This window comes from Haemorhous mexicanus, chromosome 4 (genome assembly GCF_027477595.1).
Source record: "Haemorhous mexicanus isolate bHaeMex1 chromosome 4, bHaeMex1.pri, whole genome shotgun sequence".
Lineage (NCBI taxonomy): Eukaryota > Metazoa > Chordata > Aves > Passeriformes > Fringillidae > Haemorhous > Haemorhous mexicanus.
Window position 1 is genome coordinate 4,282,926 of NC_082344.1, and position 25,545 is coordinate 4,308,470.

Consider the following 25,545-nt stretch of genomic DNA (forward strand, 5'->3'; position numbering starts at 1 on the left):
CAAATAACCAGTCACGTACTTCCTCCTGACTTCACAGCTGTTTGATCCAGGGAATTGAAGCTGTGAGCATTACTCCTTATAGTCCCTGGTTGTTCAAGTAAGGACTTTAGAGAGTTGTATGCAACTGCAAAGTGTTTTGGTTTCTTTCTAGCCAGACTCGGTGACAATTTTTTCATGCATCCCTCCAGGCTTGTATGTAGCTGTCTGGAAAAAAAAAATACTGCTGTTTGGCCATAGTTTCATAGCATGGTTTAGTTGCTGACAGGTAGAACCAACCGAGTGCAAACAAATTGTGGTTTTGACTGATTACAGTTTTTAAATCTTCCTGCAGTTTAGTGGAGTTGGAAAAGAAAGATATCCATTAATAATAATATCTTTTTTTGTACAGCTTCCTGTGCTTAAATAACTTTGTACTTTGCAATCGAAAATAGTAACCAAGGAAGGAAAGTGATTAGTCCAAGACTGTGTATGAGCTAAGCAGCAGATCCTGGACTGGAACTCTCTCTCCCAAATCCCCATGAGTTATTCACAAAGCAGTTCAGAGTCACTGCATTAGCCATAGCCAGGTAGATTTAAAAGAATTTATAAATGGAATAACCATGCGCTAATGGATGTGAACCCATCAGACCATTTCCATGTTTAAAGGGATTTGGATGCAGCACTCTGTAATTTCTACACATCTCTGCGTTCAGGCTGCTCTTCCATTCTCTGCAGACCATCCAGAGGGAAGGAAATGAAGTGCTTCCTGCATACAGGTAAAGCATTGCACAAAGTAGTACAAAGATAATTTTAAAAGCCAGACAAATATTTATTTATTTACTGACAGGATCCAGTCTCAATGCCAGTCCAGGTCATCCAGAAAGGAAACCCCTCCACGCTGCAGCGATAGTGAAGTAGTATGACTGCTCAGGCCACTGAGTTGAGTGATGGATTAGCTCTATCACTTCCTGAGAGCCCAGAAAGCCCCAGACTGCAGAGGACCACCCAGCTCACTGGCTGCAGTCTCTCCAGTCACAGGGAATATTTCTGACTTCCTCAAACAAAATCTAAGCTATAGTGAAAGGTCAATGTGTGATATCTTAGAGGTCTAGCAGGGAGCAGAGCAGCCCAGATGACTGTGTGCATTTCATCTTGTGCTGTGCCTTGTGGCTGGGTATTTTCTTCAAGGTTTTGTGGATAAAATGGGTTGGGCCAGATAAAAGTGACTGGAGAGTTATAACCACCTAAAACCCCTTTGGTCTCCAAGGCTTGGAACCTCGTGGCTGCAATACTCTAATGGAAAATATTTGTGGGCTGGTTAAATCTGTGGCTATTGTAAGTGAAGATAAAAGAAATATTTAACAATATGTTCCTGCTGTTGTCCAGTACATTGCTGGCTGGCTGAAAGCATGTGGAGTTCTCTCTGTAGCCAGTGGAGGTAACTCAGTGCAGTGGGGTGGGAAAGAGGGTGTCCCTTATAATTCAATTGTCGCAGAGTGCCTGGGGTCATTCCAGCAGACAGTGTGTACAGTTTCGAGATCTGAAAGGGCTTTTGGTGATGTGAAACATGCATTGCTAAATGCTGGATTTGATTTGTTTGTTGGAAGCTCAGATTAAAGAGGATAACTTTAAAAGGGGTGTTAATTCCTTGGCCAGGGACAGTTGCCATCTCACCAGAGGCACATGTGTGTAGGATTAGCTCCTCTCCTAGGCCCTTGAAGCTGATCTGTAATATGAAAGAAAAATTTTGAAATGAGCATAATCCGTGCTGGCCTTCCCATATGAGGGGTAAGACTGGGCAGTGACCATGTGGGTGGCAGAGTGGAAGTTTCCATGAAGTATGGGTGCGAGCTTCTCTAATAATTTGCATTTGTAGTGGTTCCAATTGCAGAAGGTTGGATCACTGGCAAGGGCAGTGTCCCATCCCTGATCCCTGTCTTGTTCCATCTTGTTTATGAGTCCTTGTTTTGGGTGCTTAAAAATAACAGCCCTGCATAATTCAGTGTGACTTCAAGCGTGCAAGATGGCAATCTTGTGATCAGTGTCACGGCCATGCCTATTGCCTTGGACATGGAACTGGGATTTATGGCAGGGTCACCATCAGGACATCTGCACAGCCCACTGGGATGGTGCTCCATGTAGAAAGCAGTGGGAACAGCTTGGTAATGCTGACAAACAGAGGAAAGGAGGCCGTGGTTTCATGAGTGCACATCCCTGCTTCAGCACCCAAAACTCTTTAGCTGTCCTCATGAAATCCTCCTGGTGCGGCGCTGCCTTGAAAGATGCAGTCTGCAGATGTTCAATGTGGGCTCAATTTCCCCCACATCATGATAAAGTTAGAGATGAAGTATTTCCATTTGTTTTTATGCATGGTGAAAATGAAAAAAAAAATCATTAAAGCATAAATAACCTCATGTAAGATTTTTGGTTTTTTAAAAGAGGTTGTTTTCCTTCATCTGATCCAGGCTTTCATCTGCTTAAATGTACATATGGACATGGTCAAACTTCCTCTGACTAACTTGGAAGCTATTTGAATATTGCAAGTGTGAAATCGTGACCGCACGTGTTCTATTAACACTTTGCATAGGAGAATTGTGTATGTGAGGGGAAAATCAGATGCATATATGAGGTGAAAATGGAAGCAGTTGGAAAAGGTTGGAAAGAAATAAGGAAGAAAAAAAATAGAAAATATTATTTTGTGTGTATGTAGCAAATAATATAAATTTAGTTATCTAGGCTGTCTTCTAGCCCATTTCTCAATACATCAGAAAATTGCTCATAATCTACTTGAAAAATAACTGTTTCATGCTTGGTAGAAATACTGCAATGAATGATTTTAAGTTGAAAGTAACAAAATGATGGTGAGAGACTGAAAAACATAAATATCAGTTCTTGAAACTATCAAAACTGTGCCAAGGTCAAAAGATTTTTCCCTTTTTGTTGTAATAGAAATGAAAACTTCCAATGTAAACCAAGAAAAAGTTAACAGACTTCCCCTAAATTTTGAAGTATAGATGCTATTTTTATCTCCTTTTGTCCACCTATTTAAACATACACACACTTCATGCAGCAATGTAGGAAGAAATATTTCAAATATCAGGTGACTTCTTTATATTGTGGGATGCTTTCATACTTTTAAATTTTGAAGGTCGTGTCTGTCTGGTGGTTTTTTAAAATTATTCAACTCAACACCTCTGAGGCTCCTTCATACTCTTACAAACCCACATTTCCCACAGGTTTTGCAGCTTGGCTTTTGAATGGATTTTGCTGGTTCTGGTACTGCACTCACTTTGACATGCGAGTCCAAGGCATCCTTCTGCAGACCTTACTGCAATCAAAAACCAAAAAAAAATTGGGTTTTTAGCATAGCTACCACATTTTCCTGACAAGTAAGATTTTTTTTCCTTTCTCTTTTCATTTTAAGCTTTCCAAATAAAGAATTTTATGGAAAAGGGAGAACATGCAGAGAAAAGGGCTTCCAGGCAAAAGATGAGGCTATGAGTAAAAATGTCTTTCATTTTTTCTTTCTCTCTGAAATGTAGCATGAAGTGAGGGCAGTGACTGTGATAATAGAGGGAAATGATAAATGAAAGAAAGGACACTTCAACATAATCTAGATAACAGGAAAATTTTAAATGGACAATTTAACATGAGAGTCTGCATGGAATTATTTTTCATTAAACAATCAAAGCTTGTGATAATGCAAATGAAATCCATTTTTAGCTGCAGGAAATTTTGAGAATTTCAGAGGAATAGAAAATATGAGAATAATCATATCATGATGGTAATTCACAGTAATTATAGAAAAGCATAATTGCACAACACAAGCACTAATCAGAGCTCGGGAGAGTACTTTAGCATTCATTAGGATTTCAGAGCTATTAGCATTTACCTTTGTCATTGGGCACCCCACAACAAGCATTATTAATTTCATGTCAATCCAGAGCATAATTTCCCTGATCAGATATCAGTTCATAATAACAAACCACCAAGACTGACTTCTCTGGCATGGATTTCTGTCAAGTTTTTTACAAAGAAAGCTTAACTGGGGACTGCTTTGGAGGTAGAAATGTTGCCCTTGAACTTAGGTGATCTCTGAAGGTTTTTGAGCTATCCTCTATATATACAAATTCCATCAATTTTTTTTTTTTTTTTATCTGCTGGCCTAAAAAAAGCTTCAGAACATTGCCCATTGTCCTTCTTCCTATCCTACAGGAAATTTTGTGAGCTTCATCCATCTGTGTGTGTTAATAGTGAAATTATTATTGAACTCTGCAGGTACCTTTTGCTGTTCTGGTACATGTGCAACTCATGGGTTGTGCTCCCTGGAACTTCTAGCCTGATGTACAGCTCATCCTGCATTGCTCTCTGTTGAGAATTTGTGTCATTTAGGTTTTTATTTCTGCCCATGCTGACTAGCTACACTTTCCTTCTGCAGCTGCCCTGAATGCTTAATGTGAGGAAAAGAACATTTTGCATCTCATACCAAATGGTGATGGAGGTGTAGTAAACTTCTGAGCAAATCAAAGTTAAAGGAAGAAGAACATGGAATATTCTCTTAGGTTCAGTAGAAGAAAAGCAGTGTTTTGTGCAATAGAAGAAACAAACAAAACTAGGTCTGTAAACACGAAGTGAGAGCCTCTGGCTTATAACCCTTTTTATGCATTATTAAAATTAGAATCTGTTCTTTTGCTGTTATTTCTAGACTTTAAAAAGTTCTATGCCATGTGTATAGCTCTTGAAGGGAAGGGTTGTCTATAGAAGACAGCAGCTGGTAAATAAAAGAATACTTCAATTTATTGTCCCATTAAGCAACATACAACTTATCAGCATCCAGGTGGCTCATGTCCCATTGCTGGAAATAGTAAGTTTTAGCTTAGCTTTTCCTTTCCTTAGCTCACTCACTGTCACTGTGCTTTTCTCTGGCTTGAAGCAGGAGTTTTCTCTGTTAGCAACTTATTTTTTAGCACACCATTCTGACACCTTGACAGTTCATGTGCTAAATCAGACTTTACAGTTACTGGCAGGCAGTTATTAGATGTATTGCACTTAATTAACTTTGCACCTAATTACAAGCAGTGCTGGCCCATTACAAAGGGCATAAATATATTAGTGCCCTGGCTGTCACATCATGAAAATGGCTGTTTGAACAAGTCAAGCAAAAGCAATTACCACATTGTGTGCACAGCAAAGTGTGAAGCAGAGTGCAGGAAGAGGGATGAACTGGAGTTCAGTTTGTAGGAATTTCATTTTGCATAGCACATTTCAGGTGACCCAGATGAGCAAAAAGTATGAGGAAAGATTTCCTTTTCATTTCATGTGCGTGAAGGAAGAACAAAAGTCGCACAGTGAGAACTAACCTAAGTTTTGTTGGAAACCCCCCCTGTGTATCTGTAAATAAAGTATGAAGATTCCAGTGTTAAGGGAGAAAAGCTGTCTAACATGAGATAGATGCTAAAAATGCTAAGCAAAACTTGTAATTTAGAATGACACAGTGCAACTATTGCTTGTACAGTAGTTGCCAAAATGAGAAGAAAAGCAGAATTTGGTCTCATCTGTAGAGGGATATGTTGTAAAGAGTAAATGTTAGCGCTCAGCTGGCATTCCATGGAAATCTGTCTTGTGTTAGCACAGGAAAAAAAACATTTCTGCTGGAAAAGTAAGCAAGGCATTCGGAGCAATATTTAAAATTTTGTCAGTGGCTTTGTAAACAAGAGTCTGTATGAGAGATGTTTCCTCCTGTATCAAGTTTCTGTTCCAAGCACCACATGCTCTCTTTTGCAGAGGAAAATGGACCATGTTATACAGGTGGCTTAACTTACTGTTGTTATGCATACAGCTGTGGAGGAATGTTGCCTTCATTCCTCAAGAATCCTGGCCAAGGAGAAGAGCTGAGAACTGTTAAATGTGGTAATTTTTTTTCATTCCTTTTTCTGCTTTGCAACAGAATAGTCTCTGAATTAGTAGTGTTTTGCAACAAAACAAAACGTTTGTTTTCCCTTTCAACAAAACTTAATTAGTCATCAGTGTGTAGACAAACCACCGTAAGCCCAGTCACAGGAATTTGATGGTCAACAGACTGTACTATTCACTTTGTACAAGGTATGTAATGCTTTGTACTGAGGTCACACATGCCAGTTTTATATAAAGTGGCCAAAAAAAATCTCTAGAACTTGACTTTGCTTGAGGCAAGTACAAAGAGACAGAGGGAGTCACAACATGGTGCTGAAAGAGTGGCTGTAGGGCTTGTGCACTGTTGTTATTTACAAGCTCTGAATAAAGAGAGCTGTGAGGATGTGTGTAAACCTTTCCCAGCCCTGAACAGCCATTCACTGTTATTCACTTCTCAATAGGCTGGCTGTGCTGTTTCTGATAACTCATGGAAAAGCAGTGGTAGGTGGCCTTAAGCACAAGTTTTGGATGCCTTTGCAAGCAAAAGTGAGCAGACTCCTTTGTGTGCCACAGCATAAAGTAGAAGGTGGGGAGATAATGTGTTTGCAAAAACAGCATTACATCACAGCTGAAAACATTGCTCTGTTAATTAAGCTCTTGGGTGGCCTGCAATTTTTACCCTGTATAAAATTAGGGACATTGCTGTAGGGAAATTGTGCAGGAAAATGTCCTGATGGAGAGGCCTTGGGGAGGCAAGCGCTGTTGTTCAAGGAGCTTTTCCCAGAGCCTTACTAATAGTGAGGAACTTGGCCCAGAAGAGAAGTTAAATCAGTCAGGGGGTCATGTAGAGCTCTATGATTTCAGTTTTCAAGGGCAAAATATATGTTTTTTCGCTGAAGGGTACAAGAAATTAATGTAAAATACTGGGGACCTGAGTCTTCCAACGCACCAATGAGTTACCTCCAGCACAAAGCGTGTTAAAATGTTACTTTCTAATTGAATGCACTGGAACTACCAAATAATGTGTGAATAATGACTAAAAAATAAAAGCACATCTAAAACTCCATGCTTTTGAGGAAAATGAAATAAAACAGCAGCGAGAACTCATTCCTGCCGAATAGGTCAGTCTTATGTGCTTGATTTTTTTTTCTGATATGGGTGGTCATATAATCATTTAATTGGAAAAGACCCCTAGCATCCCTGAGTCCACTTGTAAACCTAACACTGCCACCTGTAGAATATTTCACTAGCCCCCATGGAGTTCTTGGCTTTTTCCAAATTATAATTTGTGTACTGAGACAGAAAACAGAGCTGATTATCTGCTCCTTTTATTCCATAGGGGAGATGTTTCTCGGTCATGACTTCTGAGGACTTACTGCCTTCCCGGGCTCCCAAGTCCAAGGATGCCCTCTTACCTTGGCTTTTATCCTTTCATGGAAGCCTCTGAAGAAAAACTGGAAACTGCAGTGATACATGAACAATTCGCAGGTATGTAAAAGCTCTCTGTTAGACTTTCTGTCTGAGCCTGCTCTGTTGCTGAAGCTGCACACTTTATAGTTTGACTTTTACGCTCTGTTGTAATGACTCTTTCCATCTGAGTGCATCGTACTGCAGGAAGCTAATTGACTTTGACTCCTCTGCTTCTGTTCTCAGTGGGATATGCCAGTTGTAATTCTCTTATTGATTGTTTAGAGCAATTAGCAGAAAACAAATTTTTCCAAAGAACAGATAATTTGGTTTTGTTGCTCTCCATCGTTAAAGCTGCAATTTGTTATCTAAGAAACAATTTGTTATCTGGGAAAAAAAAAATAATAGGAAACGTATTCCATGTGTTTATTAGCTGAAGAGAGACAGGTTACCTCATCATTAATGTCATCGGTAATTAGCGCTCTCGAGCTGCCACCATCTGCACCAGAGGCTGGCAATCTGTCAGCAGCTTCAGATGCCAGGGCTGAGTGTGCTTGTCTGTGCCAAACAGTGGGCAGGCCCTGTGTGATGCCCACATTTGTAAACAGTGGTTGGCTAATGTAATTTAACTGGACAGGTTTGTTATATCTGTGACTGCCACCCTGGGAAGGACGCGAGACTTTAAACCTCCAGGGCAATTCCCAGTCATTAGGTCACCAGCAGCAGGCTCAGAATGCCACTGTCAATTAATCAGGTTTCTGATGCCACAACTGGTTTTTGTTTCCATTTGGGACGAGGTTTGGAAAGGCAGTGTGGTCAAAGTGGCAGGACCTGCACTCACATTCCATCAGCATCACAGCCCCCCATGATAACTGGCAGATAAACCCTGACATCAGAGAGGCTTCTTAGTTCTTGTTGTTGAGTAGCTAATGTCTTGTTCTGCTCCAGACTGAAAAGAATAAATTCTACTTTACACCCAGTGAAATCTTTTCAATTAATAAAAAAAAAAAAGCCAAAAGCAGCCAGGGAAAAATGGAATAATTCAGTAATATTTAGACTCTAGTCTTAGTGTTTTACTGACTTTTGCTTCTGTTATTCAGTTTGATTTTGTAGTTTTATTTTGAGGAGAAGTTCTGAAAATTCTCACTGCTTGATAAAATTACCTATGAGGGTCAGAGAATCCTCAGATCCCACATGCAGGGATTTGAAGGCTTATGTAGGATTGGCTGTGCTTAAGTTTGCATAAAGTTATTATAAAGTAAATGATTATACATGTAGGTGGTTAGAGAGTTATTTGTCTAGTCATTTTTCATTGGTGCTCTTCTGTTCCATGAATTCAGTCATGTGGATGGTACATACGTAAGTGTGGGTGGAAGTCAAATGCTTTCTATGGTACATGCTTTTAAACCTACTCTAAGGTGTATTACTTCAGATATTATGGAAATTATAATTAGGGAATATACAGTAATTGTGCTTACTGCACAAAACCTGGACATTTTCTTCTTGAGGGCCAGTGGAGCACAGAACTGTTAAAAATATGGGTTCCTGGTGACATTGTAGAAAAATCCATTTCACATTTGTAAGGTGAGGTACAATTTCCAAGGTACTGCCAGATGTTTGCTTTTGATGCACAAAGCCTAAGTACATCCAAGGAGCAGTCTGTTTTCCTGATGTGAGAATGTCAACTTGCCTTTGGAAACCCTGGATCTCAGTCAAAGGTGAGAGGAATCAGCAATTTCAGAATCACTATAATGCATTTGTAAAGATCTGGTGGTCTTTACCACCAGCTAACACAGGAGGTGCAGTTGGATTAGTTGGACTCTTAAAAATGGACAGAAATAGGAGGTCATTGGAGGCAACAGCAAAACATGGAAGAATATGAAGGACACTAAGAATATGGTGGCCCAACATGAAGTCCCTCTTGCAGAAAAGGTTCTGGATATACATATATAGATATCTATATAGGTACATAATTTGGCAGGTGAATAATATAAGGAAGGAAATGAGTCACAGGATATTCCCATTTTCTTTTTCATTACTTTATTTTTCTAAAATGTTTATTTAAAAAAGGTGGTTTCCACTCATGTACTGATCCAAAGCATCTTGAATCTAAATATTCCTTTGTGTTTTAATTGATTTTAGGCCCAGGCATCTTTTCCAGGGCTTTTTGCCTAAATTTATGGCATGCAAACTTTTACAGAACTTGCTGCCGTAAGAAATCATCTGTCCTAAGGAGCATACACTAAAGAAGGAATAAACATGCCATGAAAAAGTTAGGTGTTTGATCTCCAATAGGAATGGCAATCTGCTTTGTAAGAGTCTTTTGTTTACTTTTGTGTCATTTCAGTAGATTTTTTGAATGTGGTGTCCCAATTTGCATATTACAGCATATGATTTCAAATATACATGTTTATCCTGAGGTATTGGTGGATCAGTACAGAAGACAAAGTCATTTTAGCTTTGGAATTAGAGGAGGAAAAAGAGGTTTTAGTTGCAGTATAGGTATGTCCTAGAGTACAATTGTAACCTCTCAGTCATTTTTCATACCTAATGTGGAAAAATGTCACAGATACTAAAATGTGATGCCAATACTGTAAATCCAGTATAAGGATTTACTATATCACTGAGCTCTTTAAAATGTTCCTTGGCTTCACTTGGAAGCATTAACTAAGTCCAGGTGAGTCACCTCAGACAACAAAACCCACTGTTGGTGGACTTCTATCAGGCAGGGCATGAGCTAACAATTCTCAGGGGGCACGTGTGGATGTGAGAATATTTTGTTACTGTGTGGTTACCAGCATTCCTTTACTTCTCATTAGTTTATACTGCACTCTGTTATATGAAAATTAATTTCTGTTAAGGTCTACAGTCAGGTAACATACACATATCACTTAGTGAACATAATATACCTTCACATATTGAATTACAGCCTTGCTGCCTCCCAGCCAGACTGTCAGACCTGGTGGTATAAATTAATATGTAATGCTGCACAGCTAACAAATTCCTTTTAGCCAAGAGAACTGAAAGCAGCTCCCAGAGGCAGGGCTGGAGTCTTCTACTGGAGGCTACTGAAATCAATAGAAACACTTCTAATGACTTCATTAACTGCTAAAATAGAGCTGGGGATGGAAGACCAAGGTCTGTGGGGAAAACAGGTTAGGTAGGCAGATTATACTTCTCTGCTAGAAGTGGAAGCTCTTCTTGGAGATAAGTAAGTGTTCCATCATAGGTTGCCTTAATAACTGTTCTCATGTGTTTGTAAGTAGCACTTTGTATATATTTAGCTGTATATTTGTATATATTTAGCTGTTTTCAGGCATGAAGCACATCCATTGTTTCTACTTGAGCTAAAGAGCAAAGCTTAGTGTTGTCATTCTCATCACAAGGGATGTGGGCCTTGGCCCAAAGTACAAGGGGCTAAAGCCATCTCAGGTCTCCCAGTTTCCCACATGGCCTATGGATTGTGCTTCCCAGCAGGAGTGAAGGTGATGAGAAGTGAGCAGTCCCTTTAGACTAAACAACAAAGAAATTAAGCTACCCGTGATATCATTTTAATTTAGAAAAATAGGATATAATCATAGATGATTATTATAAATTGTTTCTTGATATTAAATAATATACAGACAATGGATAATTGATTGCAAAGTTCAATTAAGACAGGTCAGCCTCAATGTGCCTTATTTTATTTGTGTCTGTGGTTATCACTGGTCAGATGTAATTACATACTTGTCAAATTGCAGCTCTGGAAAATTGGTTAAATGTCACTGTAAATTGCGGGTTTTAAAAAAGTAATTATTATATATTTCTTGACTATTTTTAGGTTAAGGGGGTGTTTTCTTCTGGTGATACAAACCAAAGCTTAAAATAATCAGAGGTGACTCAAATAATCACAGGTGACTCGAAACATGCTCAAAATATCCATTTAATTTTATAAGACTTGGACCTGACTGTAGGAGCAGAATTGTTTTAGCACATACACAAAATCCGGTCGTTGGCAGAGTCCTACATAGATGCCATGGCAAATTAAACTTAAAAACAAAAATGCTGCTTCTGATAAATGAACAAAGTGACATTAAATAACATCACTGAATACTCTTAGAAACTACTTGAGCTCCATTACAGGCAGATAAAATCTGGGATCTGACTGTTAATACCTATATTAACAAAGGCTAAAGAGGCTCAGAATTGTTCCTTTCCTGAGTAAGCAACCATCAAAGCAGAATCTGGGCCTTGTTTTAATAATCTCTTTGTGACAATCTAGTTGGATTGTTGAATGATGGGTGTTTTACCAGCTGCACTTATTTCTGATTACACGCTGGTACGGGGCCCCAGAGCAATGGCCTGCTACTGGCTATGACTTACAAAGTCCAGTTGGTATTTGTATGGCCAGCCTCATCATCACCCCCCAGATATTAAAAGCAATCTGGGCAGATATCTGTAGGCAGCAGGGTTACTTGCCAGGTTGGAGATGTCAGGGCATTTGGGAATTGTTTTAGCTGACAGACTGTCTGAAGCATCCTGCATGACCTATGAATGCAGAGGTCTTGGCAAAACAATTAGGCAATATTTCTAGTACTGAGCACCAAGTCCAAACTTTTTAGCCTGTCTCTTTTTTTTCTCCCAGCTTCCTTCCTGCCCCTCACAGCTTTTGTTTTTTTTTCTTCTTTGCTGTTGTTGGATATATCTCCAGATTTATTGTATTAACAGTCAACTTCTGTGATTCTTTTGAGCCATGCTGGCACTGGCATTTTCAGTCTGTAAAGCTGTCCAGAACACTTCAGCATAACCCTCTTCTGGCAGTGCTGGGGATCAGATCTGAGCAAAGGCAGCTCAGGTTTCACTGTGCCTGCTGATACTTATGGGGATCCAAACAAGAAACCAAATTTGCCCAGAATGTTGTGGCATATCCCAAATGCAGGAAAGGGGGTTTTGTGTCTGAATCCTTCATCCATCACAACTGCTGGAGGTAGAGTGTAACTGGGACAAAGCCAGCCAGCCCCATGCAGCAGAGCTAAGCTGTGAGCTGAGGAAAAGAGAGGTGTAGTAAGAATGGCAATTGATAGAAATCCACTGAACTGAGCACAAGTGTACTTGCAGCAGGATTGCAGCCACAGGAAAACTTTCTTTTCACCTCCTTTGACCACAGGCTGTGAAGCTTCACTCTCTTTCTCCCCTTCACATCATGAATCATCTCAGGAAAAGTTACACCCCACCAAAGTAGAAAACTGTCTAGAAAAAATAAACTAGATCTTCCTTCAACCTCTTTTCTACTGGGAAAACTTGGCTGACAGGGATGTAGAGACACCACTAGTATTCACCTGTGAGCTGAGAAAATTAGCAGGGGTTTTTTTTCTTTCTTTCTTTCTTTTTTTTTTTAATGGTTGGATCATAACAAACAATTTGATTTTGAGTACAGACCCCTCTTTTGTAAATGTAGCCCCACCTAAAATGTGCTTTTTTGATTTGAGCCATAGCTGTGCCCTTGAGCCAGAAGAAACTTGCCTTGGGTCCTAGTGGACCTTAATTAGCCATCAGACCCTCACTTTATTGACATCTTGGTAAGACAGAGAACTGCTTTCTCTTTTTGCCAACCTTATTAACTCAAACAATTGAAGTTTAGAACTTCAGAATCACTCCTCAGTGATAGGACACTTTGTTTTGGCTCATGTTCTTTGAGATGGGTGATTTTTTGAACATCAGCTTGAGGTGGACTGTTTCACAAAGTGTGGTTCTTGGAAAAATTCATCAAATTCTTTATACAAACAGGCATTCTTATTTTTGAATGTTAGACTTATAACTCAGTATGATTTTCAATTCTTTGAGGTTTTTTTTTTAATGGGGTTGATCTGATATAGGAAAAGAGGAAAGCATTTCCAGTCTAGATTGCATATGCAAACAGGAACAGAAATTGCCTACAGAGGGTTCATGCTTCAAGTGCATTGTGTGATTCTTTTGATATCCAGCCACGAACACATTCTGTGTAATATTCCACTCCTTTTGTTTCATGGTATCAAATGAAGACTGAGACATTAAAAGCAGGGCTTAAGAGAAATGAAAAATGTCAGTAAAAGCAGCTGATGAAAACCTTATTAAACAGCTATGCATGTCAGGCCATGTTCCTTCTGTAATGTATATGTTTGTAATAACAGCTCAGCATTCTGCAGGGACCTGTAAGTAATGAACAAAATTGGTCAAGCAAAAAAGAGAAGTTATTGGAAACTTGAGTGCTGTTGAGTCCCATAACATGCAAACTGTACATCTGCATAAAATAAACCTGTGCCCTGCTGGTAGCTTTTATACTGTTCCCCTTGTATGCATCGATTTGTTTGCAGGGTTGAGTTTACTCCAGAAAATTTTGTGGTGAGAATTATGTCCCCAGTTTCCAAATTCATTGTCAATGTCCATAACAGGGCAAAATGTAAAACTGAACATGACAGGCAGTGTCTGTCTCCAAGGAGAAAGTTGCCCCTTTACCTAGAGTGGAAAGTTTCTGGTGTTAATATATGTTTCCCAGTGGAGGAACAAAATGGCGAGGGCAGAGAATGATCAAAGCATTGCAAATGCTATGTGACGGAAGCTACAGTGTGGAGTCAAGTCAAGGGACACCACTTGAAGAGTTAGGCTGTACAAAAGACACAGAAGAAGCACAGAAGAAGGAAAACAAAAACATTGACAAACTCTGGGGGAGGGGATCTGTTAATTTGCCTCAAAGACAAAAACCAAAGAGGTGTAAAGAGAGTCTAAAATTGGTAAAGAAACAAAAGCCATTGACTTGGAGCAAAAGTTGCACAAAAGGTGTCATGTACCAGAGTACTGAAAATTACTTGCTTGAAACTCTTAGACTAATGTGAACAATAAATAAAAGCAGAAACCTGTGCTCAGCAAGGTTTTGAGATAGGGCAAGCATGTGTTACTAGAACCTCGGGCTCTTTCTTGTGGTGGTTGATCTGCAGGAGCTGCCTTGAGTAAACCTGATGATAGGAAACTGGAGGAAATCATGGACCTAGAGAAGTTACAGTGAAAAGTGGAGTATTTCCTTGCCTCTAGCATTGTGAAATAGGAGAAGGGGGGACAGATGGAAGGATGTGGGGAAGGAGATTATAAAGATCTCGCTCTTTTGGAGCAAGTGCTCACTCCTCTGGATGGATTGCTTGGCATGGGGAATACAGTGCCTGTCAGATGCCTGTGCATGTGGTCTTGAACTGCACCCCTGGACTTCAGCCCCAGGCTTTTGGTAAATACCTTTTGAAAACATGGTGTTATAGGATCTGCCTTCACAGAGCCTCTCCTTGCAATAAATAGACTTTATGGGCCGTACTCTGGGGCAGATGATGATTTATGTGCTCAATAATATTTTTTCTGCCCTGTGGAGAAATCTTTTGACTGGCCAGCAAGCCTAGAATCAGGGAAGGTGCTATTCTGCTGCTGAAGTGAGGATTTTATACTGAAGTACTTGAGTTTCTTTTTGGTCCTGCCATCATCAATATCAGCTTGTTGTTGTTGTTGTTTCTTGACCCACGCAAGATTCTTGGCCATTATTTCACATATTCCTGTGGACACTGGAGAGAGCCTGGACAGCTCCATTCCAGTTATCTTGGGTGTAAGAGTGTCTCTTTGCTCCTTACACTATGAGCTGGAGCTCAAGTCTTTTTATAGCCCAAGTGGTTTGTGAAAGACAGTTTCACTGTGAATTCCCTGGGAAAACAGAACTGACAGTGTGAGAGCTTTTCCTCACCTTTTTCAAGTATTAAAGAAAAAATGACAATCTGTTTGGCTTCAAGGTAAAGAGCAATATTTATACAACTAAACTTGAGGATATGACACAAAATACTATTTATTTTGTGGTCTGCAGGAAGAAAAATATCAAATGAACTTGTCTGCTCTGTATTGTAACAGGCTAATTCTCAGAGTAATGACATTTAAAATTCATGTGTCCTCTGGTTTTAAATATCAGTTTGACAGACAGCAAATTAGTCTTAAATTTGGTAAATACTAAAGGAGTGAAAATTTATTTTTTCTCCTGTCTCATGGTTAATCATCTGTAGCACCTGACTAACTCCTTTCATTCTTGCACAAAAGCTTATATCACAGAATTAGTATCACAGGTGGCCTTCAGTGAGACAGGAAGCTCAGCTTAAAGAATGACAGAGGTCTATTTTGTAAGCCCTTAACAACTGTATAATCTCCAGAAAGATTCAAATAGTTGAATTCAAATGGTGCCTAACATTCTTCTTGAATACTGATATAGTAAGGAAATAATGCCATAAAAATTTACAATAAAAAGGTACATTACATTCTCTGGGTACTAAAGCTTTAATTTGTTAGCCACACAGGCACTGGGATGGGAGACTGGAGAGCAGTGTGTAAATGATACCAGTCCAGGCACAGCCCAAGGGAAAATACACATTAAAATAATGATTTTCAATTTTGGGGGGCCAAACAGAGTATGCTTAACCTGAACCACATTCTTACATCCCAGGATGTACAACCCATGTCGTACCAGAGATCTGCCAAGGCACTCTGGGAAAATTAGTGACATCCAGGTGAAATGTGCAGCAGCACAAATGCAACAGCTTTGATGCTCTTTTCACCTCATCTCCCATCTGCTGCTCTGACTTGAAAAATTTTTGGAAGTTCTCTCTTCAGTGTTCAGTTCCAAAAATCTTAACAACTGGCAACAGATATCCAAAAGTGGCCTCAAAAGAGTAAATGTGCTTTGACGTATTGCTTTGTTCTTTTAAAGTAAATGAAACAATTAGTACAAATGAGGCACTTCATCACTGAAACCCAGAGGAATTTCTTGGCTGGTGCCAAATCATGAATAATAATAATAGTGCAGAAAAGGAGGAGTAGTCAGGAGAGTAGATAATCTATGGGTGAGGAATAAAAGCCGATTTCAAGGACTCTTGAGCTGGGTTAACTTCTGCCGAAATGCTCAGTCTCTGTTTCAAAGTGTTCAGTAAGCCAAGAGTGTTACAGTAGATTGTATGGGCTCCTGCAAAGCACTTCATGTACTCATTTCTATCATAAAAAACTAATTATTCTCCAATTTCATATAAAATGTGGTCAGTGGAGATCTTTATTAGTTGAAAGCATGTTCACTGGCAAATGTAGCTTGAATTGTGTAAGGACAAGCTAAGCATTCTGCTTTTCTGCTTCCTGTAAAAGCCTGTTTATTTTATTTTGCAATCATCTTGCCCATCTGCACCACATTTTTCTGTTTGCTTGGCTTGCTGTCCTGGCTGACTGCACTTGCCCAGGGCACAGGTTGTGTCCTGGTGGCTCTTGGTCACACTCACTTTATCTGCAGCCTTCCACCAGCCAGGGCTTGCTTCCTTCATTGCTGGTCACCTTCAGAGGTGAACAATATTTAAAGAAAGTCAAATCTTTACCTTGTAAGAGAGCATGCTGAAACACAAGGAAGTGGCTTTGCATCCAGAACGTTGCAGGAAGGATGAAACAGAAACAATAATGTGCTCCTTCAACTCTTCCTGATCTCTGTTTCAGAAATCTGTACATTTTAAGGAATTAGTTAAATCAGGTGGGGTTTGATCAGATGCAGTTATCACAGATGAAATAAAAATGTATCTGCCTACAAACGAGCAGCTCTCCCATTTGCTACTATGCATCTCATCTAAAGGACACAAAACATAATTCTTCACTCTTACACTGTGTCCTTCATCCTTAAGTCTTCAATGGATGCTCAAGAATAGGAAATGTGGGAAAAGTGGAAGAAGAGGGTACTACACCTGTACTTTTGTCCATCTGTTTGAGCTGGTTTCAATTTGTCTCAGGACAGTGTCTACACTTGTCCCCATTTGTATTTTAGGGGCAGCTGTGTGGCTGGGTCACACAACAGAGTGATGGGTGGGCTCAGTTCCTCTGCCACTGTGTGTGCCCAAATGGAAGCAGTCAGACTATGCCAGCAAACCCCAGTGTTTCAAAGGTGTCATTTTACTGCTAAAAGCTCTTACTAAATTATATCCTGCTGCAAGAAGTGTCCCCAGGATGTGCCCAGGAAGTGCTCCCCAGTTCCCCAGCAGATGCTGCAGGGGAAACCCACTGCTTTTGTAATCTGCAAGAGGGAAGAGTTTGGTCTGTAGAACTACCTGTAGTAGAGGGCTCTTTGCAACTTCCCAGATGCATAATCCTCACAGCCTTCTTTCATGGAGTAAAGGAGATTAATTTTAGAAACCATGGATTTTACAGATCCCAGGATATTTACCCTAATGATTATTTTGCTTTGAGTAAGTGGGCTCCCTGGCTGACTTTAGGGGAATTAGATCACAGATTTATTAACAGCTACACCCCAGCTAAAGTTTGCACCACTAGGGATTGTCTTCAAGCCCAATAAGCTTGCTATTATTTCCTATCTTAAAATCTGTGCTAAGTAATAAAAAATTCAAAAAGAAGGGAAAAAAAAAGGTTGAAGTCACACTGTTGCTGCAGTCTCATTGAGAATCCACATGGAAAACACAAGCTAATTTATACAAAAATAACACCTAAGAATGATACATGAATAATCTTGGACATGAAAGAATATTTAAAAAGCCCCACAGTCTCTGCAAGTTGGTTTCTTAGAGTTGGAGAAAAATTTTGTTAATTAACAATAGAATTTCTCTTGGAAACAGGATCCCTATCAAAGAAATTGATTTTCAGATGAAGATAGTTCTACAATTCTTAAAGTTAAAAAAAATTACTTTTTAAATTATTATATGTATTTTCCCATGTGTTTTCAAGTTTCTCCTCTATAACCATATAGTCAGTCATGAAAATTCACTTGCCCCAAGGTGAAATGGGAGGGAAACAATTGCTGGATTGCAAAAAAAGGGGGAAAGAAAGGGAAATCTGTAAATTTAAGATTTCTTTAAGTGCTAAAACAGAAAGGTGAAAGACTTGGGAGTGGGGAAAGAAAACTTGAAATCAAGTGAAATGCAAGTGGGAGAAACAGTGTGGAAATTATTAAGTTGCTTTCGAGCTGTTGTACCATTTTCTCTCAGCAAACCGCAATGCCAAATTGTCAGCATAGTTCTAATGTCTCTTTTGCATCTCTGGGCTACGGAAGAGAGATTCCAATTTGTATTTGCTTCTTAAGGCTTATACATGTGCCTTTCCCTGGTAAATAGAGATTCAGTGATGCACTTTATTGTCTTTTTCAGCTTTCCCAGCAGGAAGATTGGCCTCTTTACATTGGAAGGCCTCTGACTGTGGTGTTTGCATTTCAGAGCCTTTCCACCTGTTTTTGATAAGCTGGGTGAAACTGATCAGTAAAGTAACATGACTTTGATAAAAGTAAGATTGCATGCAGTCAGGAGTTATTGAATAAGTGAATTTTCAGTTCAATTTGAACAAATCTATGGCTAATAGTACCCAAGAATTACCAGACTATTAGATCAACACTCATCAGCCTTTATATGGTAGAAGATGAAAATGCTTCACATGTGAGCTAGGTGCTGTTCTGTTCAGAAATAGATGTTAAGTATTTTTGCAGTAGAATAAAGAGCAGCTTCATGTTGAGCCAGGGCACTGACTGGAAAAACTGTGCTATGTTATAACATGATCTTTCCCAAAAGTTGCTGTTCCCATTGGGAACACATTTTTGTGTACAAGGCCATCCTACCACCTTCTCAGTTATCAGCAAAGGAAATAGGGTCAAATTTTTCCATCCTCGTTCAAAATACCTTTCAGAGATTCAGAGATACCTTTTGATTCTGATCCTGCAGAGACTGAACAACTTGGTTAATTCTGACCATTACATGTGAGCACAAAAGTCAGTTTGAAGCCTGCCTATTTGGCATGAAAGAAGTGTAACAATACATGAAAATGTTTAATTTCCATGTGGACTAATCCAGTTAGGTCATATTGGCATCTTCTCATTCATCAAAAAGGAGTCTGGCTCAGTTACCTGAGTGCTCAATCAGAATAATTGTCCTGAAATGAGGATCAGAGGCTTTTGTTTTTCATTATTTCATTTCATTTTGTTGTTCATTCTCTGAGTCATACACGCTGTAGCAGCTGTAAGAAATTGGGTTTGGAGTATTTTTTCTCCATCTCTCCTGTTCATGCAGCACTAAATCTTTTGGCCAATGTTGCTCAGAAGATGAGAGGATAGAGGAACAGGGCAGAAGTTCACATTCGAGAAGGTGAAGTACTTGAATGTCCTGTATAGCATGTTCTTCTTCTGTCTTTACTTACCTGGTTATAATAATGACAAAATTGTTGGGCTCTTCAGATAAAAACCTGTTCCAAGCTCTTGGAAAGTGCCTGTTTTCTGTATCACTATTAATTGCTTCCAGTGGGACTAGGCTTTAGTAAAGGTAGGTCTTCACATCATCAGGGAATAATGAGGACAAAGTGCAAAGGAAAGAGAAGTAGAAGGAAAATTGTTCTTATTATTCTTAATCCTGTATTATCTAAGGAGGAATTTTTTTTTTTTGTTAGCTATCATGTTTCCAAATGTAGGTGGACTATTCTGTGTCCAAGCTCTGAGTGAGAAGAAATAGGAAAACACTGCTGTAAAGAACCATAAAAACAGCACAGTTTTTGTGAGAAATCTCAGCCATTTCACTTTTACTGGAATCATGAAATCTCTCTGTAATTAAGTGACAAGCTTGTAGTGTTCCCATGCCCATCTCTGTAGGAATTCCTTGCATTTGTGTGCAGAGGCACAGCTTAAGCTGGCCAATAGTAAGAGACCATCCTTGGTTTATTTTTCCTTGGGGACTTCTACACTACACAAGCTTTCTATTTGACCTCTGCATTTTCTTCTGAGGACAAGGGGCTGAAGTCTGCAGGGTAACCAGAAGTACCAACATGGCTCTGGAGAAAACCTACACTGCTTTTGAACACCAGGACTAGTAAACATCTGGGGATCATTTGAAACTGTAGCTGCTCACTGGCTATGGAAGACATGAAAGAAGCAGTTAATGTTTCTTTTCTGGGTCAGGAATTGATCTTTATCACCACTTTCCATAACCTGTATTAATAACAATCACCAGGGACAGGAGAAGCATGCAGACTTTAAAAGGCAGCAGTAGTTGCCCTAGGTCACGGAAGTAAAGGAGGAATTTAGATCTGAGTTTTTCTTGTTTTCTATCCAGAAGTATGAACCTCTTTTGTTGGAAGTAATTTTTGTGTGAAATTTGACTGCAGCTTCTGAGGATACATAAAAATAAATCAAGTTAACAAGAAGAAGAAAATAAAAATCCCTCCTGTAAGGCCTCAGAAAGTGATTTCTACCCTATACTTAAAAGAACTGTAAATTTTTTCTGCTTTTTTTTTTTTCCCAGGCCTTTCAAATTTTAATTTAAGGTAGAAGTATGTGAGAAGGTAGTTCTTGCTTCCTAGAACATTTGTTCTAATATTTTCTATAACCTTTGTTGAATTACTGCCTTTACCATGGACCAAGTTGTTTCAGGAGCTGTTCCATCTGCCACTCAGAATATTCCACTCCCAGCAGTAAAATGAAGCCTTTCTAGCCTTTTCTTTTAATGCAGAGCCACAAGATTGAAGGGAATGGGAATTTTTTTTTTTAGGGGCGTAAATGAAAATTGAGGTTCATGTTGTGAAATTATTACCGAGAGAAGCGTGAGGTGCTGCTTTTGCTGATGTAGTGGAATAATGCAAGTACCAGTTTAAAATTTTACAATTTCCTCTAGCTGGAACAGGAACTAAAACATTGCCATCTCAACAACCTAGCACTCCCCACAGGTCTCTATGCACCTTGGAGATGTTATATTAAAAGAATTTTACTTTTCTTAACTTTGGGAAGATAATAATGCACAGATATAAAAAGCAATGCAAGATATTCATGATGGGGGAGATTTTCTAAACTTTTCTTGACTATTTTAGTATGAACTTTTTCTGCACAATTATGGCAAGGCAGATTTCCAAAGCAGCATATTTGAGTCTTGCTGCTGTTAGACATCAATGGTTGAATCCCCTGTGATGCTTTGAAAGGGTACACTTGTATGGATAATAAAATAGTTACTTTCCTTGTTCACAGGTTGGTTTTTTTTTGAGGAACAGAACTATGAAAGCATTGCTTCCCCTAAGACAGAAACAAGGAACACATCCTTCCTTCCTTCCTTCCAAACAGGCTATTCCTTTGTTGCACCTGGAAAGAATGCCAGAATCCCAGTTGATAAAAACTGAAGTTTCAGTGCAGTCAGAGGGGAACATGAAATCATCGAAGGAACAGACCACATAGAAACCCTACACACAAATTAAGGTAAGGTTCTTATCTGTCACAGCCTAATTGGCTGGGGCCTACTGTTTTACATGTCAGATGTCTCCCTGCTGCTCCTTCCTGCTGCTCAGAGAATCTTGAGTGAAGTAAATCTGTGCCAGAAGTAATTTATCCTTGTGTAGATCACAGGGTGGGCTGCTTCCTATCCACTGCAAGCATCACCCTGATTTAAAGAGGGCACTTGTGCATCTCTGCTGAAGGACAAAGTGCTTGCAGAGTTAGATCCTTCCTCCTCTTTACTGGGTCACATGTGGGTGAGGGTTCTCTCAAGTGCTCCATTATTGTGGAAGGCAGTTTAATGACTGCACACTGTAAAAAGTTCAAGCAATTATATGTAATGCATGATGAACAATATGACTTCCAAATGTTCACATGTAATGCATGTCAGATTTCAGTTGGAAAACAAAACAAGCCCCTCAAGGTTGCAGTCTGCTCTTTAGAAGAGCCACATGTTGTAACCTCAGAACCTCAAAATATCAGCTGTTTTCTGTGCATGATGAGAGCAATGGAATCTGGGCCATGTTCTGTCCTTTGTTTCCTGGAATCTGGCTGCAGGAATGATCAGATGTGTGCTTCTGCCAAGTGCAGTTGGTGTTTGGTCCACGTTCAGACCAGTGAATTGATCTGTGCTTTTTTTTCCTCATGGCTTATCTCATTATGACATAATTTTTGTACAGGGTGTAACAAAGATAAATATGTAAATAAGGAATGATGTTTTCTAAAATTCATCTGTGGTTGCTCTTTTATTACTTTTAGGCAATGTGAAACTACCTGTAGACACCAAATGAAGTCAAAGACCATTTTACTGTCATACTGGTGTCCTTTTGTGAAGCATTTAAAATCAAAATACTCTGGACACATAAAGGAAGCAGATTTACATCTTCCTAGAAAGAAGAGCAGAAGTGTCCAGTCACTGTTGCCAGGACTATTCTGCCTTTTTCAGAAGAAATTCTCAAGGAGCCCAGGTACTCTCATTTGAGTCCTTCAGCACAGATTCCATGTCCCACACAAATTTCCTATCCTATTTTATGTATGTCTGTTTCTGCCATTCTTATCCACTGCTGGTGCTTTCTTTATTATGCAGTATGCTAGTTTTTTGTTAATAATCAGGCTGTGGATGTAAGTTACCATAGTAAACTGACCCTGAGCCATTCAGGAAGGGCTTCCCTGTCTCTTCTGGCTCATCTCTTCCTTCCATCCAGGCAGTGGCACACAGGAAGCAGGTAGGGTTAAAGGCAAGGATAGCAGCTGCCTCAGCTGTCTAGCACTGGTCTCTTTGTATTCATGAGTTACACACCAGCTCAGTCAAGGAAAAGTTCCAAGTAAGTATCATTGAATATTAAAAGGACAATGGGAAAGCCTGGTTGAACCACTGAGATGTCTCCAGCTGGATGTCTCAGAATTACTCCTTTGCAGGTGAACCTATCTGTATGAGAAATACGTCCTCAGGCCCTCCGTTTTGAATTTTTTCAAAACAGTGTTAGCTGTTGAGGATTGCAATATTTCTTGAAAAGTTTATATGAAAGGTTTGGATTTGGTTTTTTTTCTGCACCTACAGAAATGTCATAATCTGTCCTGAAGCAAATCAGCTTCTGGGAGCTTTACAACTATTCAGGTTAGTTTCGTGTTAGTTCTGTGGAATATTGCCATCAGAAAAATAGACCAACAATACTGAAACAAGGCATTTGAATATTGTATGTGAAAACAAAACATTTTATATCTTGAAATAAAATTCTATGCATGTAATTTTATTTAATAGAACATTATTGTGATTTTAGGTAAAGGTGTCCAATAGGGTGAAGCAAAGGCTTGAAAGTGGTTTTATTTAACTGTTTGCTTATGGTGTGGTTGGTGTAAATTGCTTTTGTTGGTTTATGAACAAGGGTAGGAAGAGGCAAAGTGCTGGGAGATTAATTTAAATCCAGCTTTAGTAGAATTAGACGCAGGAGAGCAACTTCAAGGTGTCTGGCACATATTAGCATTTTATTTGATTGTAACAAAAATTTTTCACGTGTATTCATAAAACACATTTGTTGGGTTTCCTTTTAAGTTTCACAGTTTGTTCTTCTTGTTAAAATCTGTGGTAGGTCAGAATTAGTGCAGGCAATTTCCTTTGCTAAGGACCTCAAATATACTCTTTTTAAAGCCAAGTAGAGGCCTTTTTAAAAAGGGGCTTGAGGCTCTTCTAAGCAGCATTAAGATGACACACAGATGACCTGAGAAATGATGCTTCAAATTCGGTATCTACATTTGTATGAAGAACTGCAATGAGCCTCAAAAGAATTATTTTTAAACTACTGCAAAATGTATTTAGTGTTCATAGCCAAAACATGACATATTTATATGGAGGTGGTCCTTGTACATCCATCTCAGTGTTACAGATGAAATTTAAAAAAAAACCAAAAAAACAAGTTGTGATACAGGAATGTAACAGAACCTGAATCAGATGTTTTGAAAACTATTTAGTATCACTCTGGGTTTTCTGGTCAATCTTTTTCCATTTTGACAGAGAGGAAGGAACATGATGATCCCTTTTTTTAAGTAGGAATTTGGAGTTTATAAGCTGGTTGCTTGCTTTCTGTATTTAATGGTGTCCAGCAGGATAGTAGAAGGATTTGTCAGTGATCTTGGCAGGAGCCTCGGGGATTTGTGCATCAGGGACATCTCTGTGTAAAGCATTTGTGTTCTCAGACAGCTTGAAGGCATTTTCATGCTACAGAGTTATGCTACTGGAGATCTTCTAGCCACTTACGTCAGTTCATTGTAATCTGTAGAGAAGTCTCAAGCTTTGATCTCTGAAGTATTTTCCTAAAATCTTGGAAAAAAGAAAAAATCTTGGATGGTAGCAATATAAGAACAAGCTCTGAGGATTTCTCCCTGGTGATGGACACAGGGCTGTATTTTCCATCCCATGCTCCTGAGCTCCAGTGAATGTTCATTCGTGTCCCACAAAGGCCCCCAGACTCAGAGCAAAGCAGGGACTAAAGGCATCAAAGGCCTTTTTGTCAGAATAGGACAATGCTATAAACCAACCTTGTGTTAACCTACCGAAGAACAGAGGGCAAGAATTCTGAATGCCAAAATATAGAGAGATGTGTGAAAGAGAAAACTTTTACAAAAGTAGTCAGGCTGAATAAAACTATTTATCTTTAAGCCACACAAGTCATGGTAATTAAATTAGGTCAAGCTGGCTGTAAAGCTGCAAAAAGCAGGCTGTAACTAATTTAGAAAGAGACAGAGAAGACCTGAAAAGAAAACAGATTGACAGCCCCCTATTATTTTTTATCTAATCAAGACAACAAAATGTAAGAAAGAAAAAAAAGGAAAATAGGAATCTCATGTTGATTTATTAAGATTTTCTCTCAAACCATTAGGATAGACAAAAGCACGTAGTCACATCTTTGATGTGTGAAGGTTTGCACATTGTTCTTAGTGCTAACTGAGGGTTACATGCATATTTTACTCTTGAGAAAAACAAAATAATTGAAGACCTTAAAGTTCAGAAAGTGGTGGAAACTCCAGCAAAGAATAACAATTCAGATCTTTATCAGTACAGTATCATTGCACTAATTCTTTCTGGGCATCCATATCATCTGCTGCTATGTGAAGAGAAATCCTAAATATCTGTGAAAAGAGACAAATAGACTTTTATTTAAAACCATGTCTACATAAATCCCTCCTGCCAGTTTGTATAAACATCCTTTTTTGAAAATGATTACAATTATTTGCTTTGAATTTGAAAGTGACAGGTTGTATAGGGTGTGAGAAATAACATTTTTGAACATTAAGAAGGGAAGGATCAGGACTTTATTTGTAGTGTGGATCCAGTCTCATTAAACAAGGTTTAAAATAATATTTTGGTTGATTTCTAAAATAGTTTTCATTCTCCAAGTGATTCGAAAAATTAGCATTCTAAGGCTGTCTGGAGGGTGCAGAGGAGTGTGTGAACAAAAAGGGGGAAGGGCACAGACAAAGAGCCCAGCTTGGTTTGTGTTGGTGTTTAATAGCAAACAACCCTT

The 25,545-nt window shown here is 39.1% G+C and overlaps 1 long non-coding RNA gene across 4 annotated transcripts in view; it reads left to right on the forward strand.

The window, feature by feature from the left end:
* Positions 1-25,545, forward strand: part of LOC132326037 (uncharacterized) — a 65,098-nt gene that overhangs the window by 28,058 nt on the left and 11,495 nt on the right. For 2 of the 4 annotated variants that reach the window (XR_009486115.1, XR_009486117.1), the window contains exons 3-5: positions 5,764-5,889; positions 7,211-7,359; positions 22,283-22,491. This is a non-coding gene — a long non-coding RNA (uncharacterized LOC132326037). The remainder of the gene's footprint in view (positions 1-5,763; positions 5,890-7,210; positions 7,360-22,282; positions 22,492-25,545) is intronic. The other 2 variants (XR_009486118.1, XR_009486116.1) reach the window with 2 other exon arrangements.